Source organism: Gallus gallus, chromosome 2 (assembly GCF_016699485.2).
Source record: "Gallus gallus isolate bGalGal1 chromosome 2, bGalGal1.mat.broiler.GRCg7b, whole genome shotgun sequence".
NCBI classification, from domain to species: Eukaryota; Metazoa; Chordata; class Aves; order Galliformes; family Phasianidae; genus Gallus; species Gallus gallus.
Genome location: NC_052533.1, coordinates 89,351,419 through 89,364,876, shown reverse-complemented (window position 1 = coordinate 89,364,876; position 13,458 = coordinate 89,351,419). Strand labels below are relative to the sequence as shown.

Below are 13,458 nucleotides of genomic sequence, written 5' to 3'. Positions count from 1 at the left end.
GAATTGGGAAGGTCTTGGTGAAGAGAGGACAGGACAAAACAAAACCAACCTGGTCATTACCTTTATTTAGAATGATAGTGGCAAGTGAACTTCCAGAGCTTTTTAGAAGGAACATGTGGAGGTGGTTTCTGATCATCTGACATGGAAGGAACTCAAAGCCACTCAAATAGACCCAATACATGCTTTTTACACCCTACAGAATTTCCATGCAGGTAAGTAGCAATTTAAAAACAAAACAAAACAACCCAGTCCATCCAGTTCTTAATGACCCAAGCTCACAATGTTGATGCCTTCTGCAGATGAACCATCTGTGCAGTAAACCATGGCATAGGTAAAAGGCCAAATGCGTACCGAAAGGTAATGTTTTTGTGGCTTACCCAGAAGCCATAGGATTTGGTGAAATGCACACTGAAACCTGACTTCCCGGCCATCTGTGTTGCTCTATCACCTCCACCACATCCCGGTGAGTTGTGATGACAGAGAAGTGGCAAAGAAAGGTTATCTTCTGTGGTGTTGGGGCAGAACATGATGTTCAAGCACACGCAAGAAGACACTTTTGCTCTGGGAATAAAGAGACGGCCTGATCTGACAGCTCAGATATTAGTGAAAAACAGCTGGCTTGAGAGGCCTGGAGATGGTTTTTAAGTTCTTTTTGCAGAAGGAAAAGGAGGAAGAGGAGTTCTACTTTGTCTGAGGCTTTATTTCCAGTCTGCTGGTTTAAATAATAACAAAGCATGTAGGTAAGAATTGGGAATGGTCTTTAAAAACTGCTGAGGGGGAGCCTTGCTTGACGTATTTTAATTTGCCATCTTCACTCCTTCATCTTCCCCAGACCTCACCAAAATCTGAAAGTTGACATTGTGAAGCTGGAGAAATACACGGGTATGTTTTTACCTGAAGCCAGCAGTGGGTTTTTTTTTTTTGGTACAAAATAATTCCCCAGAAGATCACTTCTGCAAGCATGGGTAACAAGGATGATATAAATCTCTCAAAGGAAGGGAAGGAAGAGGACTTGAAACTGAAACAGTAGATTTTTTAGGTGAGCAAGCAGTGCAAGAGGAGCAGGCCCTGCGGTGCTGGTAGCAGGAGGGCTCTGGAACAGCACCAGGCCACAGGCAGAGGCATTTGGGGAAGGTTTGGGTGGCGTGTTCTCGTTTGCATCCCACTCTGAAAGGCCTTGCAGGCTGCTGGAAGCGGTGAAGCCTGCCTTGCTCGTAGCATGTGTTCCTATAAACTTCTTTTGTAACCTGGCTTTGGCTCTGCAAGGATGTAACCATTGTTTAACCATCTGAAACAGGAGAAGTGACATCATTTCATAGCTGAAGAAGCCAAGCAATCGGTGGATGTTTCAGATCTCCTCCAGAGTAGGAGCTGGAACGATGCATGCCAGTTCCATTTTGTGAGTGCATTTTTATTGTATTAGAATCGTCTGAAGTGTTTTAAGTTCTGAACCATTTAATAGCTTTTCTGTTCAAAACTTGATTTGAATTCTAGGCACGATGCAATTAATTATTTCCTAGTAGACATATATATAGGTTCTGTGTTTTGTGGTTGCGACACATGGCAGTGCTGTAATCCAGAGGCTAGCTGAGGGAAGGGCCTTGTGGGATGGCACCTGAGGGTTTTTTTACCCCAGACAGAGTGGAGAAGGAGCAAAAAAGAGATGGCACAAAGGAAGCCACTAGATGTAGGCCACTTTCCTCCCTTTTTGAACCTAGCACCAGAAGCCTCAGAAAGCTGCACTGCTAGGGAGAACATAGGAGAAAGTCAGGGATTAGGCTGCTGTGGTTATTACATGGTAGGAAAGTGAAATGTGAAAATGACATCATTATTTCTGTCTCCTTCATACAGGCTGAAGACCGGAGTAACTGTCTACACTTCTGATCCTGCCATGAGTCGTGGCATTATTGTACCACGTTTTCCAACCATAATAGAGATGGGAGGTCTGAGTTTTAGTGCCATTCATCTTTCTTTTTGCTTCTTTGGAGGAAATTCTGGGTTAATTCCTGTTTCCCTAAGCCCTGCTCACTGGACTGTGGGATTTTACTTCTTGCAGTGGGAAAAAAAGAGATTTGCAGTAAGCCTGGCATTTCCTATATGAACAGCCTTATGCAAGTCACAGAAGATAATCTACCCCTGGTTAAATCATTTTTGCAGGGAAAAAATTAGACAGACAAAAGCCCAGCTTGAATTCAACTTGGCTGTTAGGGTAAAAGAGAACAAAAAACTTTTTTAACAGTAAGAGGAGGGCTAAGGAGAATCTTCGTCCTTTACTGGATACAGCAGGGAACTGAGGATAAGGAAAAGGCTGAGGTTCTCCATCCCTTCTTTACGTCTGTCTTTAAAAGTCAGATGAGTTACCCATGGGGTGCTCTACCCCCTCACCTGGAAGTCTCGAATGGGGAGCAGAATAACCCCCCCATGATTTAGGTGGAAAGAGTTAGAGACCTACTACACCACCTAGACTGCCACAGGTCCATGGGGACGGATGGGATCCACCTGAGTGTGCTGAGGGAGCTGGCAGCAGTGATAGCCAAACCACTTTCCATCATCTATCAGCACTCCTGGTCAACCAGAAAAGTCCCAGAGGATTGGAGGCTTGCCAGTAAGACTCTCATCTACAAGAAGAGTTGTAAGGAGGATCTGGGGAACTACAGGCCTGTCAGTCTGACCTCGGTGCCAGGTAAGGTTATGGAACAGATAATCTTGGGGGAGATCACACAGCACGTGCAGGACAACTTAGGGGATCAGGCCTAGCCAGTGTCAGTTGAAGAAAAGGCAGGTCCTTCTTGACCAACCTGATCTCCTTTTCTGATCGAGTGGCCTGCCTGGTGGATAAGGAAAATGCTGTTCACAGTCCACTGAAACTTCAGCAAAGCCTTCAGTGCTGTCTCCTACAGTATTCTCCTGGAGCAGCTGGCAGCTCATGTCTTCAACAGACACACTCTTCGCTGGGTAAAGAACTGGCTGAATGGCCAGGCCCAGGGAGTGGTGGTAAATGGAGTTAACATCAGTTGGCAACCGGTCACGAGCAATGTTCCCCAGGTGTCAGTATCTGGGCCTGTCCTGTTCAGTATCTTCATTGATGACCTCGATGAGGGGATTGAGTGCTGCTCAGTAAGTTTGCAGATGACACCAAGTTGGCAGGAAGGGGCGATCTGCCTGGGGGTAGGAAGGCCCTACAGAGGGATCTAGACAGGCTGGATAGCTGGGCTGAAGCCAATGGGATGAAGTTCAACAGGACCAAGTGCTGGGTCCTACACTTTGGCCACAACAACCTACAGGCTTGGGGCAGAGTAGCTGGAAGATGATATTGGTCAACGCTCAGCTGAACATGAGCCAGCAGTGTGCCCAGGTGGCCAAGAAGGCCAACAACATCCTGGGTTGTGTCAGAAATAGTGCAGCCAGCAGGAGCAGAGAGGTGATCGCCTCTCTGTACTCAGCCCTGGTGAGGCTGCACCTCAGTACTGTATTCAGTTTTAGGCCTCTCACAACAAAAAAGACATTGAGGCCCTGGAGCATGTAGAGAAGAGCTACAAAGCTGTGTGAGGGGTCTGGAGCACCAGCTTCATGAGGAGTGGCTGAGGGAGCTGGGATTGTTCAGTCTGGAGAAGGCTCAGGGGTGACCTTATTGCTCTCTACAGGCAGTACCTGAAAGGCGGTTGTGGTGAGGTGAGGGTCAGCCTCTTCTCCTGTGTAACTACTGACAGGACTAGAGGGAATGGCCTCAAGTTGTGCCAGGGGAGATTCAGGTTGGACGTTAGGAAATACTACTTCTCCGAGAGAGTGGTCAGGTGCTGGAATGGTCTGCCCAGAGAGGTGGTGGAGTCACCATCCCTGGCAGTGTTCAAGAAACATTTAGATGTTGTACTGAGGGACATGGTTTAGTGGGAAATATTGGTGATAAGTGAACGATTGGACTGGATCATCTTAGAGGTCTTTTCCAACCTTGGTAATTCTATGATTCTATGATAGAATTATAGAATATCCTGAGTTGAAAGGGAACCATAAAGATCACTGAATCCAATTCCAGCTTCCTTGATGAATGAAACACTGAAAGCCAAGGGAAGACTGAGAACCTCAGGCTGTGCCTGGGTTTGGCCTTCCTCCTCCATCTCTCTGGAGGTATGTGACAGTGGGTGTTCCACACAGCCCAAAGAGTGGCCTTGAAGCTAAGAAACATCCCCTCTGCTGCCATTCTCCCCTGCATAATTCTTCATAATTTCTTTTCTGGGAGGGGTTGCCCTTCCAGTTTAATGTATGGGGAACATAAAACCACAAAACTCTTACAGAGTTCCTCTTCTGAGCTGTGTACCTTTACCTACCACATCCTCTAAATCTTAAGTTCCCTTTTGTTTAAAAATGACCACCTTGGAATTACATGGGCAGGGCTGCCCCCCACCAGCTCAGCTGCCCAGGGCCCCATCCAACCTGGCCTTGAGTGCCTCCAGGGATGGGGTGCCACAGCTTCTCTGGGCAGCTGTACCAGCAGCACCTCACCACCCTCCGAGGAAAGAATTTCCTCCTAACATCTCACCAAAATCCCCCCTTTTTTTTACACCGTAAACATTTTGTCATTCTCTCCAAGTTTGTCTTTTGACGAACTGCAAATCTTGGAAGGACGGATGCTGACAGACTTTGCCCCTGCTAACACGAATGGGACGGACTGCCTTCTCCGGGTGGTGCAGTTCTGCCCTCTGGAAGAATTTGCTCCAAATCCGGGCAGAGAGCGGTGTTTGCGGGCTGTTAGCCAGGCGGGCGTGCGGCAGGGGGCGGCGTTGCTCTTCGATTCGCAGCTCGCTTCGCTCTTGGATGGGGGCTAAGGAGCGCAGGCAGCGGCAGAGCATCCTTCTGGGGCTGGGCTGCGGGATGGTGCGATTTATGCGGCGCAAGCTTTTCCTTTAAGCATAATTTTAAATATTTTAAAGCCCATGACTCCATTACTGAACATATTAAAAATACTTACTGCATCGTGTGGATTAAAGAGGGGCTTTTTTTTTTTTTTTTTTTTTTTGGCATGAATTTGACTGAAAATGTAATTTGGAAGGGATTGAACTGAGCCTGTGCAACTTTGAATATAGAGTGGGGGTAAAGTGAGCAGGCTTCTATTCCGTGCTGTCTTTTCTCAGTGGTCCCAGAATTTACACCCGACGTTCCTCAAACAGAGCGGCTCAGGGGCTGCTGCGTTAACCATACCTGCACCTAAAGACAATAAATGTTCACTCAAGAAAACCAAATAATAACCAGGAATAACCACAATTAAGGTTTCTGTAGTGTAGTGGTCATCACGTTCGCCTAACACGCGAAAGGTCCCTGGTTCGAAACCAGGCAGAAACATCACTCCTTTTTGGAGCTTGCACTACGTGAGCTCCAAGTAACCCTTCCAACCCCTGCAGTTCTCTCTGATTTCACACATCTTGCATTTATTCAACTCTATGGCTTGCTGCACTTCTCAACGTACCATCTCACCAAGTACATACCCTGCCTGGCCTTAGGAACACAGTGAAAGGCACCTGCCACTGTGCCAAATGCTGGGCACAAAGATGGGAGGAGTGGGAGAAGGGAGAGGAGCACACCCATGGCTACAGCTCCAAGGGGGTGGTTGGGGGGCCTTGGTAATGTGCACTTGGGATCTGTAATGTTTGTGCTGTCCTACCTGGCCACAAAGGTATGTAGATGGCCTCCCAGCTCCTTCTGACTCCACTTTTCTCCGCTCCCCAACATATACTTTGGCTCTGGGGAAAGTAGAGCAGGAAAAAGTGCCCTGCAGGAATGAGCTGGCTGGTGGTGGGACAAGGCCAAGAAGAGGATCATGCCTGTGGCAAATCACTGCATAGGGCAATCTGTCACATATATTTCTTCTATATAGAATCGTAGATTATCCCTAGTTTGAAGGGGCTCCCCAGGATCGAGTCCAACTTGTGGCTCCATGCAACTACACCCAAACTCAAACCCTACATCTGAGAGAGGTGTCCAAACTCTCCTTGAACTCTGGCCCTCAGGGCCGTGCCCACAGCCCTGGGCAGCCCGTTCCATGCCCACGGCCCTCTGCTACAGCCCCTGTCCCTGACCCCCAGCTGCCCCTCCCCTGACACAGCTCCATGCCATTCCCTCGGGCCCTGTCGCTGTCACACAGAGCAGAGCTCAGCGCTGCCCCTCCGCTCCCTGTGAGGAGCTGCAGCCGCCATGAGGCCTCCCCTCAGCTCCTCTGCTCTGCGCTGAGCCAACACAGGGACCTCAGCCTCTCCTTATACGTCTTTCCCTCTAGATCCTTCCCCATCTTTGTAGCCCTATAAAAAATAATTATTTGCAGTACCCTGCATTCTTTGTGTCCTGTTGTGCACATGCTGAGTCTCAGAAGTGTCAGCAGAAAAGGCATCCGAGTGCAAAAAGTGTAGAGAGGATTTCCTCTTTCTTCCATCCTAGGTGCATTACCAAGTGCCTCCCTCTGGTCAGTTACAGTGTGAAAATGTATTTTTGCCATACACTGTTCATGTCAGCAGCACCTACTCTAGAAAGTATAGCCAAAGCTTTACATGTAACGTTTAACCAACAAGAAAGCCATTTCTCTCCTAAATTTGGTAATTAGTGCCATATCACATCCCTTTGGCTGCTTGCCTGCTTCCCTTGGAAAGTGCAGAGCTTACATATAAAGCTCAAAGAGTTTCATTCGATTATTTTTGGTTAGTCCTCCATCTCCCTTTCCTGGTTGCAAATTGCCAGTGAACAAAGTGCCTTCAGGCTGTAATTTCCTGTTGCATATTTTCTGAAACAGTGTGACGGGTTGTTCTTGATGAGCTTTCCAGGAGCCTGCTACAAGTGAATTTGTCTCATTATCAGCCAGATATCCCCTTCAGCTTCTTGCTACCTTTTTTTTTTTTTTTTTTTTTTTTTTTTTTCTCGCAGGATTGTTTTATTTCCCCTTCCTGGGGTTTAAATACTGAGGGTCATGGAGTCTCAGAAAGCAGGTGGACCTGGACCAACTCTGCGCAGCTGAAGGGCTGTTTCCAGGAGTTTCTGTCTTAGCGAATCTGCTGCTCATCCTCCTGCCCTCTCCCAGTGTGGTGCTTCAGACACCTGTGGCCTGTTTTTACACAGGGTGAACAGTCTGAAGTGGACTACCGGAGTGTTAAAATCCCTTCCTCTGACAGCTGTGGGATTCTCTCCCCAAAACTGTAATGGAGACCGTAGTCCTAGCAGGGTCTGAGTCAGTCCAGGTATGAAGAGGAACTGTCATGAATGATCATAAGCACTGGGGTGTCTCAGATGTTCTCTGGTAGACTTTGGCAATTACAGTTTTGGCAGACCAGAGATGGCCTGAAACCTCATCATTCTTTCCTTCTGCCCTTGGACTGCAAGCCTTATGCTGTTGCAAAGCACAGCTTAATATTGCTTTGCCTTTATGAAATAAAATACGTTCTAGGATGTGATCTCTGTTCCTCTCCTCTTTAAACTAATAGGATTAATGAACAGAAGTGAGTATTTGTATTTACATGTAAAATCTCCCATGCATTTATCAAGGATGTGTCCAAAAGCTTTGCAAAAAGAACACCAAAGCAAACCAAGCCAAACAAAGCCCTTGCCTTTCTCTGTCTCGTAAACTTTCACATAATTGAACGCAAGAACAAACCAGTGATTGTTTCTATCTAACCATAACTTGCATTGTGGTGAGCTCTTGTACGCAGTGAAACACGTTATAAATGTTAGCAATTGTTTCTCTGTGCCCATCACAATAGCTGAAGAGTTAAAATTGCTAATGATCTGTCCAACAGCCCAGCCATTTTTCAGCTGCTCACCGGGGCCATTAATCAATGTAACCAAGATGCTTGAGCAATATTTACTAGCAATTAACCTGCGGTTATGGGAATATTTTTCCCTATTAAATTTCTATTCTAGCCTGCACATCAAATGAAAGATGTATCCTAGCACCGCTTTTGCTAATTGAAAAGGCTATGAAACAAAAGTTCTTGGACCTACATGGACCAGCTTGATAGGAGAAAAGAGGGCACCCAACACACTGAAAACACATTACACTGAGTCCTTTCTGAGACTGCTGAGTATTAACTGAGCTCTTCCTTTCCACTTGCTCTTCCTGAAGTAATGTAGGTGATAGAACAGGCATTGGACGTGTGTTGCAGTTGTTTAATGTCCATTTTAAAGGACTTATTGAAAGATTCCCCTGTAAAGAGAAGGAAACACGTACGTGATCCCCAATCTTCACGTTACCCTACTTTTTCTCTATTCTGACTCTTCAAACACTGAATAATTGCATGACCTCAATTTTCTCTTGCAAGATGTAGAGCTGGAATATTTCTTATGTCAGCAAGGTTACACGTGGAGTAATCTTTACCTCTGATGTTTTCTCCTGTCTGCAAAGTTGATTTGACTGGTCAGTATTGCTATGCCCTCTGTGAGAGTTCTCTACATGTCATGGAAGAGAAGAAACAGGAAAGCTTATAGTTTTTTTGGTGTTGGAGATAGGAAGATGCTAACAAACGCATTGCTGAAGTATCAACAGCAATATGGTTTCTTTTCTTGGGTCCCCAAAGTTTCATGTTTGCCGTCCACTTTCCTTCACTTCAGTAGGAATGCCGTGAGTGCTTTCGCACTCTCTCTCAGGATGGGCTGAAATTCAGCATTGCTAATTTTTGCAGCATTCATCATTCAACTGTGTAATTCTAATACACAGGAATGTAAGAGAAGCCTAAAAATAGCGATAATCTTGGCCCTCACTTCTGTCAGAGACAATGCCAGTTTCCAGCCCACGTGCTTGTGGGGGAAGGAGACTTCAGCGTGTGACACAAAAGCAAACAAAAAAGATGTCTCCAAACTCACTGAACAAAACTCTCTCGCTTTCTTCTGGAGTATGACTCACGATTTCTAAGTATTTAGCGGAGCCATAGCTTCATTGCTACCCCGATTCAAACAGTCCTTTTGCCTCTGACGAGAGAGGAGAATCAGAGGATTACAGAACCAGAAGCTGGCACTGGGCCTGAATGTAATGCAACCTAATTAAAATTAAGAACGGTTGAAAATGTGCTTGGTTGGATTCTGCAGGCAATGAAAGGCTATTTCCCTAAAAATCCTATCTTGATGATTTGCTCCGCTTATATTCTTGTCTTTTCATTTATTAGTTACCTAAACCTTATAAAGCAGAGCTTTCTCCATCCTCATGAGGCAGGTGTATATACAAATGGCAGGTACTGATGAAATGTTTACTGAAAAGATTAGCTTGTCAATGAGGCAAAGAATGGATATTGATCCCCCTTCTATGTTTGTCAACCCGTAACCTGTTTAAGAAATGGCCTACAGGAATGAAATCCAATCAAGCACTCTCTGCAGCTCCAGTTTTCTTGTAATGTAGGGAGGGGATTCAATCACAATAAAGGAAATGAACCACTTATCATATAAATGAGGATAAGGCAATTAGCAGGTTACAGGTTCCAAGTGAGGGGAGTTCAGACTGCAACACAGGATTACAGGATGGATATTCTGGGCAGCTGAACCTTTCTGCAGTCCTTCTTGTTACGCAGCACAATACACCACAGTGCCAGGTTAACAGGGTTAATGGCAGCACGTCTGTAGGTGTGTATCCTAGCCACCCCCTGCCTGATGACTTTGTAACTGAAAGATTCTCAGAGAAGTGGCCAAAACAGCTTCCTAAGTGATTAATACCACTTGTCAGTCCTTAGGGCCACCTGAAAAACAGTTTTTCAGTTTTATGAGAGAATGCATTATTTTGATTTGATTCACCATTAGAAGAAATTTGAGCCCTTTCTATTTTTAATTCCCCCCACAACAGTAACGTGAGGCCCAGGTTTGCTCCTCACATGTTTGAGACAAGTGCTGTAGCTGCCAAGCTGCAGATACAGCCTTCAGTAGTCTGTTCTGAAGCTGACTGTGCTTGCATGCGTGACAAAGAAAGACTTGTAGACTAGCTGATGCTCACCTTCTCTTCTCAGAGTGAGCTTGCAGGTTCAGATCCCTGCCCTAAAACAGAGGGAACAGCATGGGACACGGAATCATTTGCCATCTGAGAGGAGTGATCTACCCCTTTGCTTTTTTAAGGTACAGGTTTTCTTCTCCAGAAATACAGTCCTGGACCCTGATGGGAAAATAAGAAATCAAACATTTTTTTCCATTAAAAGTGATACGTCTTGGTGTATCAGTACTTTCTGGCTAAAAAAAAAAAAAAAAAAAAAAAAAAAAAATTGAAATAAAAATAAATGGAGCATCTGAGCAGTGTTTAAGCATCACCAAACTTGCATTTCTAGTGCAATTTTTTCCCTTTTCTGAACATTATTCTGCCTAGTGGATGCCTGTACTGCTTCAAATGTGCACTGAAACAGACTTCACTAGTTAAGCAGCCTTCAGAGCAGATCTTGTGGGAGATTATGTGGGCCACTCAAGAAAAAGGGAGAATTTGATGAACTAACTGATTTAGGGTAGGCAGGGAGATAGTCAGCCCTCAGTTCCTACTGCCTACGTGAGCTGGACCTCCAGAGAAAGCAGCAGTCTGTCCTGCCTGGTATCTGGCTCCAAGTGCCAGAGTTCAAGGAGCATTTGGACACCACACTCAGACATAGGGTCTGATGTTTGTGTGGTACTGTGTAGAGCCAGGAGTTGGACTCAATAATCCTGATGGGTTCCTTGCAACGAGGGATATTCTATTATTCTATACAGAATAAATACATGTGACGGATAGCCCTATGAAGTGATTTGCCACAGGCATGATCCCCTTCTTGGTTATATCTAACCACACCCAGGCTTTGCCCAAAGCCAAAGTATATGTTGAGGAGCGGAGAAAAATGGAGTCAGAAGGAGCTGGGAGGCTATCTACATATCTTTGTGGCCAGGTAGGACAGCACAAACATTACAGATCCCAAGCGCACATTACCAAGGCCCCCCAACCACCCCCTTGGAGCTGTAGCCATGGGTGTGCTCCTCTCCCTTCTCCCACTCCTCCCATCTTTGTGCCCAGCATTTGGCACAGTGGCAGGTGCCTTTCACTGTGTTCCTAAGGCCAGGCAGGGTATGTACTTGGTGAGATGGTACGTTGAGAAGTGCAGCAAGCCATAGAGTTGAATAAATGCAAGATGTGTGAAATCACAGAGAACTGCAGGGGTTGGAAGGGTTACTTGGAGCTCACGTAGTGCAAGCTCCAAAAAGCAGTGATGTTTCTGCCTGGTTTCGAACCAGGGACCTTTCGCGTGTTAGGCGAACGTGATGACCACTACACTACAGAAACCTTAATTGTGGTTATTCCTGGTTATTATTTGGTTTTCTTGAGTGACAAATAGTCTGATTTTTGGGTGGTGCTGTGTGGAGCTGGGAGTCAGACTCGATGGTCCTTGTGGGACCTTTCCAACCAGGGACGTTCTATGATCCTCCAGAAGCCATTGGTGCAATCACTGTGCAAAGAAATTGTTATAAACATTGAAATACTCGTGACGGAACCGAACCCCTAAAGCGTGTTCTGTCGTTGTATTGCTGTGTAGATACTGGTACCAGTAGCATCTGGCCCAGTGCTCCCAGCTGGGTGTGCCTGCTTCTCATTTATGGAAGAGAAGACAAACCTAAAACCAGTTCCTTCTCTTTTTCTGATACCACGTCCCCCAGAGGCTTCCTGTCTGCTTTGTTAATGATTAAGAACTAACTACAAAAGGGCACGTATCAAGTATGGACATATTATATTGTGTCAGAATTGAGGAGGAAGCCTCAGGCTTGTGTCCCCTGTGCCTCTCTCCAGTATTAATCTTCTCAGTACATGAAACATTTTTCACCAATACATAACCTCACTTATTACTTCCTGCCATTAAGTGCAGCAAATACTCAGACACTCTTCTGGAACATTTCCAAATGAAATCTCAGAGTCATTACATTAACCTTTTCCATTACAGAGCAGAAGGAAATTAGCTACTGGCACACAGAGAAATACGTGGAAAGTGGTACAATATTTCACATAATTGTATTTTTGTGCTTTTCATCAATGCAAAGAGTTAAACATAAGTGTTAAAAGTCCTGCATGCTTCATTAAAAACTCTCAATTTCTCAATTTTCAGCAAAATAAGCCATCAGCGTTAGATTCTATAATTGACACCATTGCTTAGGGAACAAACCTATGAATCTTATTAGAGACAAATTCATTACTTTAAGTCCACCCTTAGGATGCAGAGCTCATAAAAGAAACCTCTGGAGGGTTCAGCTTAGGGGATGAGATGATTTCAGGCTGCAAATCTACAGATTTGCTGTAATTAACCTGAACTAATTATTGCCAGGCGATGGGTCAGACATCCTCGATAAAAGCCCCTGACTGGTTTTATTGTCTGCTGGGTTTACAGCGAGAGAGCTTCTTGTTAAACAAAGAAAAAGTACTGAAGGAACAGTCCTATATATTCTTAAAGTAAAATAAATCTTTCCACTGGGAGAGCACAGCAGAGTCTATTTACAATGCAGAGTCAATAGGCGCAGCCGAACTACATGAATGTTTAATACTTTTTCTAGCTAGCTCACTACAGGTAACGATCAGTAGCAATGTTCAAAAACAACTCCTGGGTGGGCTAAACATGTCTCCGTAGGAGGAAGCGAATGAACTGCTTTCCTGCTTTTGCAAGTATCATAAGAAGGGATCCATTTAAACGCATTCATGCGCTGCACATACGCCGCTATGGTCAAAGCACGATGAGGATGCGATGGACGCTCTCCTATCGCCATTCTTCTGTTGCTTACAAGGGGCAGGACACAGATGCATGGGTGCACCTACAGAAGCTTCCACTGCTCACTCTGGAAGAAGGAATAGTCTAGCCTACATGCGCTAAGCTTGTACCCCTGTAATAATGATAATCTAAGTTTAATTGTCATGGATTTGAGAAGCGTTGACTTCAGTGAAGGCTTGTGTATGTGTTTAAACTTCCGAATTCTGTTGAAATCAATGTCAATGACAAACACGAAAACATTTAAAGATCCCCTTCGAGTCTTGAAAACTCACCTGGACAAAGATGACATCCTCTAGTGTAGGCATTAGTCCTACTTTGAGTGGCAGATGCCCTCCAGATGCAGTTTCTGGCCATTGTTTTGACCATCCCCGGTTGTTAAGAAGTGGTTGTACGGAGGGACTGTGTGTCCTCCTTACTCCCTCAGCTAAAGATGCTTACGTCTGCTCCTTGTTTAGGAGGTTCTTTTCCTTCAGTGCAGAGATTCACTGCTACTGCTTTTCTCTCATAAACTTGAATCCTACCTTCCCTTTCAACTCTTCTCCACGTCATACTGTTGGTGTTTGATTTTGGCAGATCAGCAGAGGGGAGGTAAGTGAGGGTAGTCAGTGAACTCTGTCATGTGAGTGACTTAAAAGTCATATTGTGAGCTTCTGCAGCTCCCAAGGGGCAAACAAGCAAACAAAAAGCCCAACCAGGCTGTACCAGGGCTACCTAGGAGCTTCTGGGTTCCTCCTCAGCTGTA

General features: G+C 45.4%; 2 non-coding genes across 2 annotated transcripts; one reads left to right on the top strand and one right to left on the bottom strand.

Moving 5' to 3' along the window:
- Positions 1–5,264: 5,264 nt before the first annotated feature.
- TRNAV-AAC lies at positions 5,265–5,337 on the top strand. Its single transcript has one exon. It is a non-coding gene; the product is annotated as a tRNA-Val (tRNA).
- A 5,838-nt stretch (positions 5,338–11,175) lies between these two features.
- Positions 11,176–11,248, bottom strand: TRNAV-AAC. Its single transcript has one exon. It is a non-coding gene; the product is annotated as a tRNA-Val (tRNA).
- Between the last annotated feature and the right edge of the window lie 2,210 nt (positions 11,249–13,458).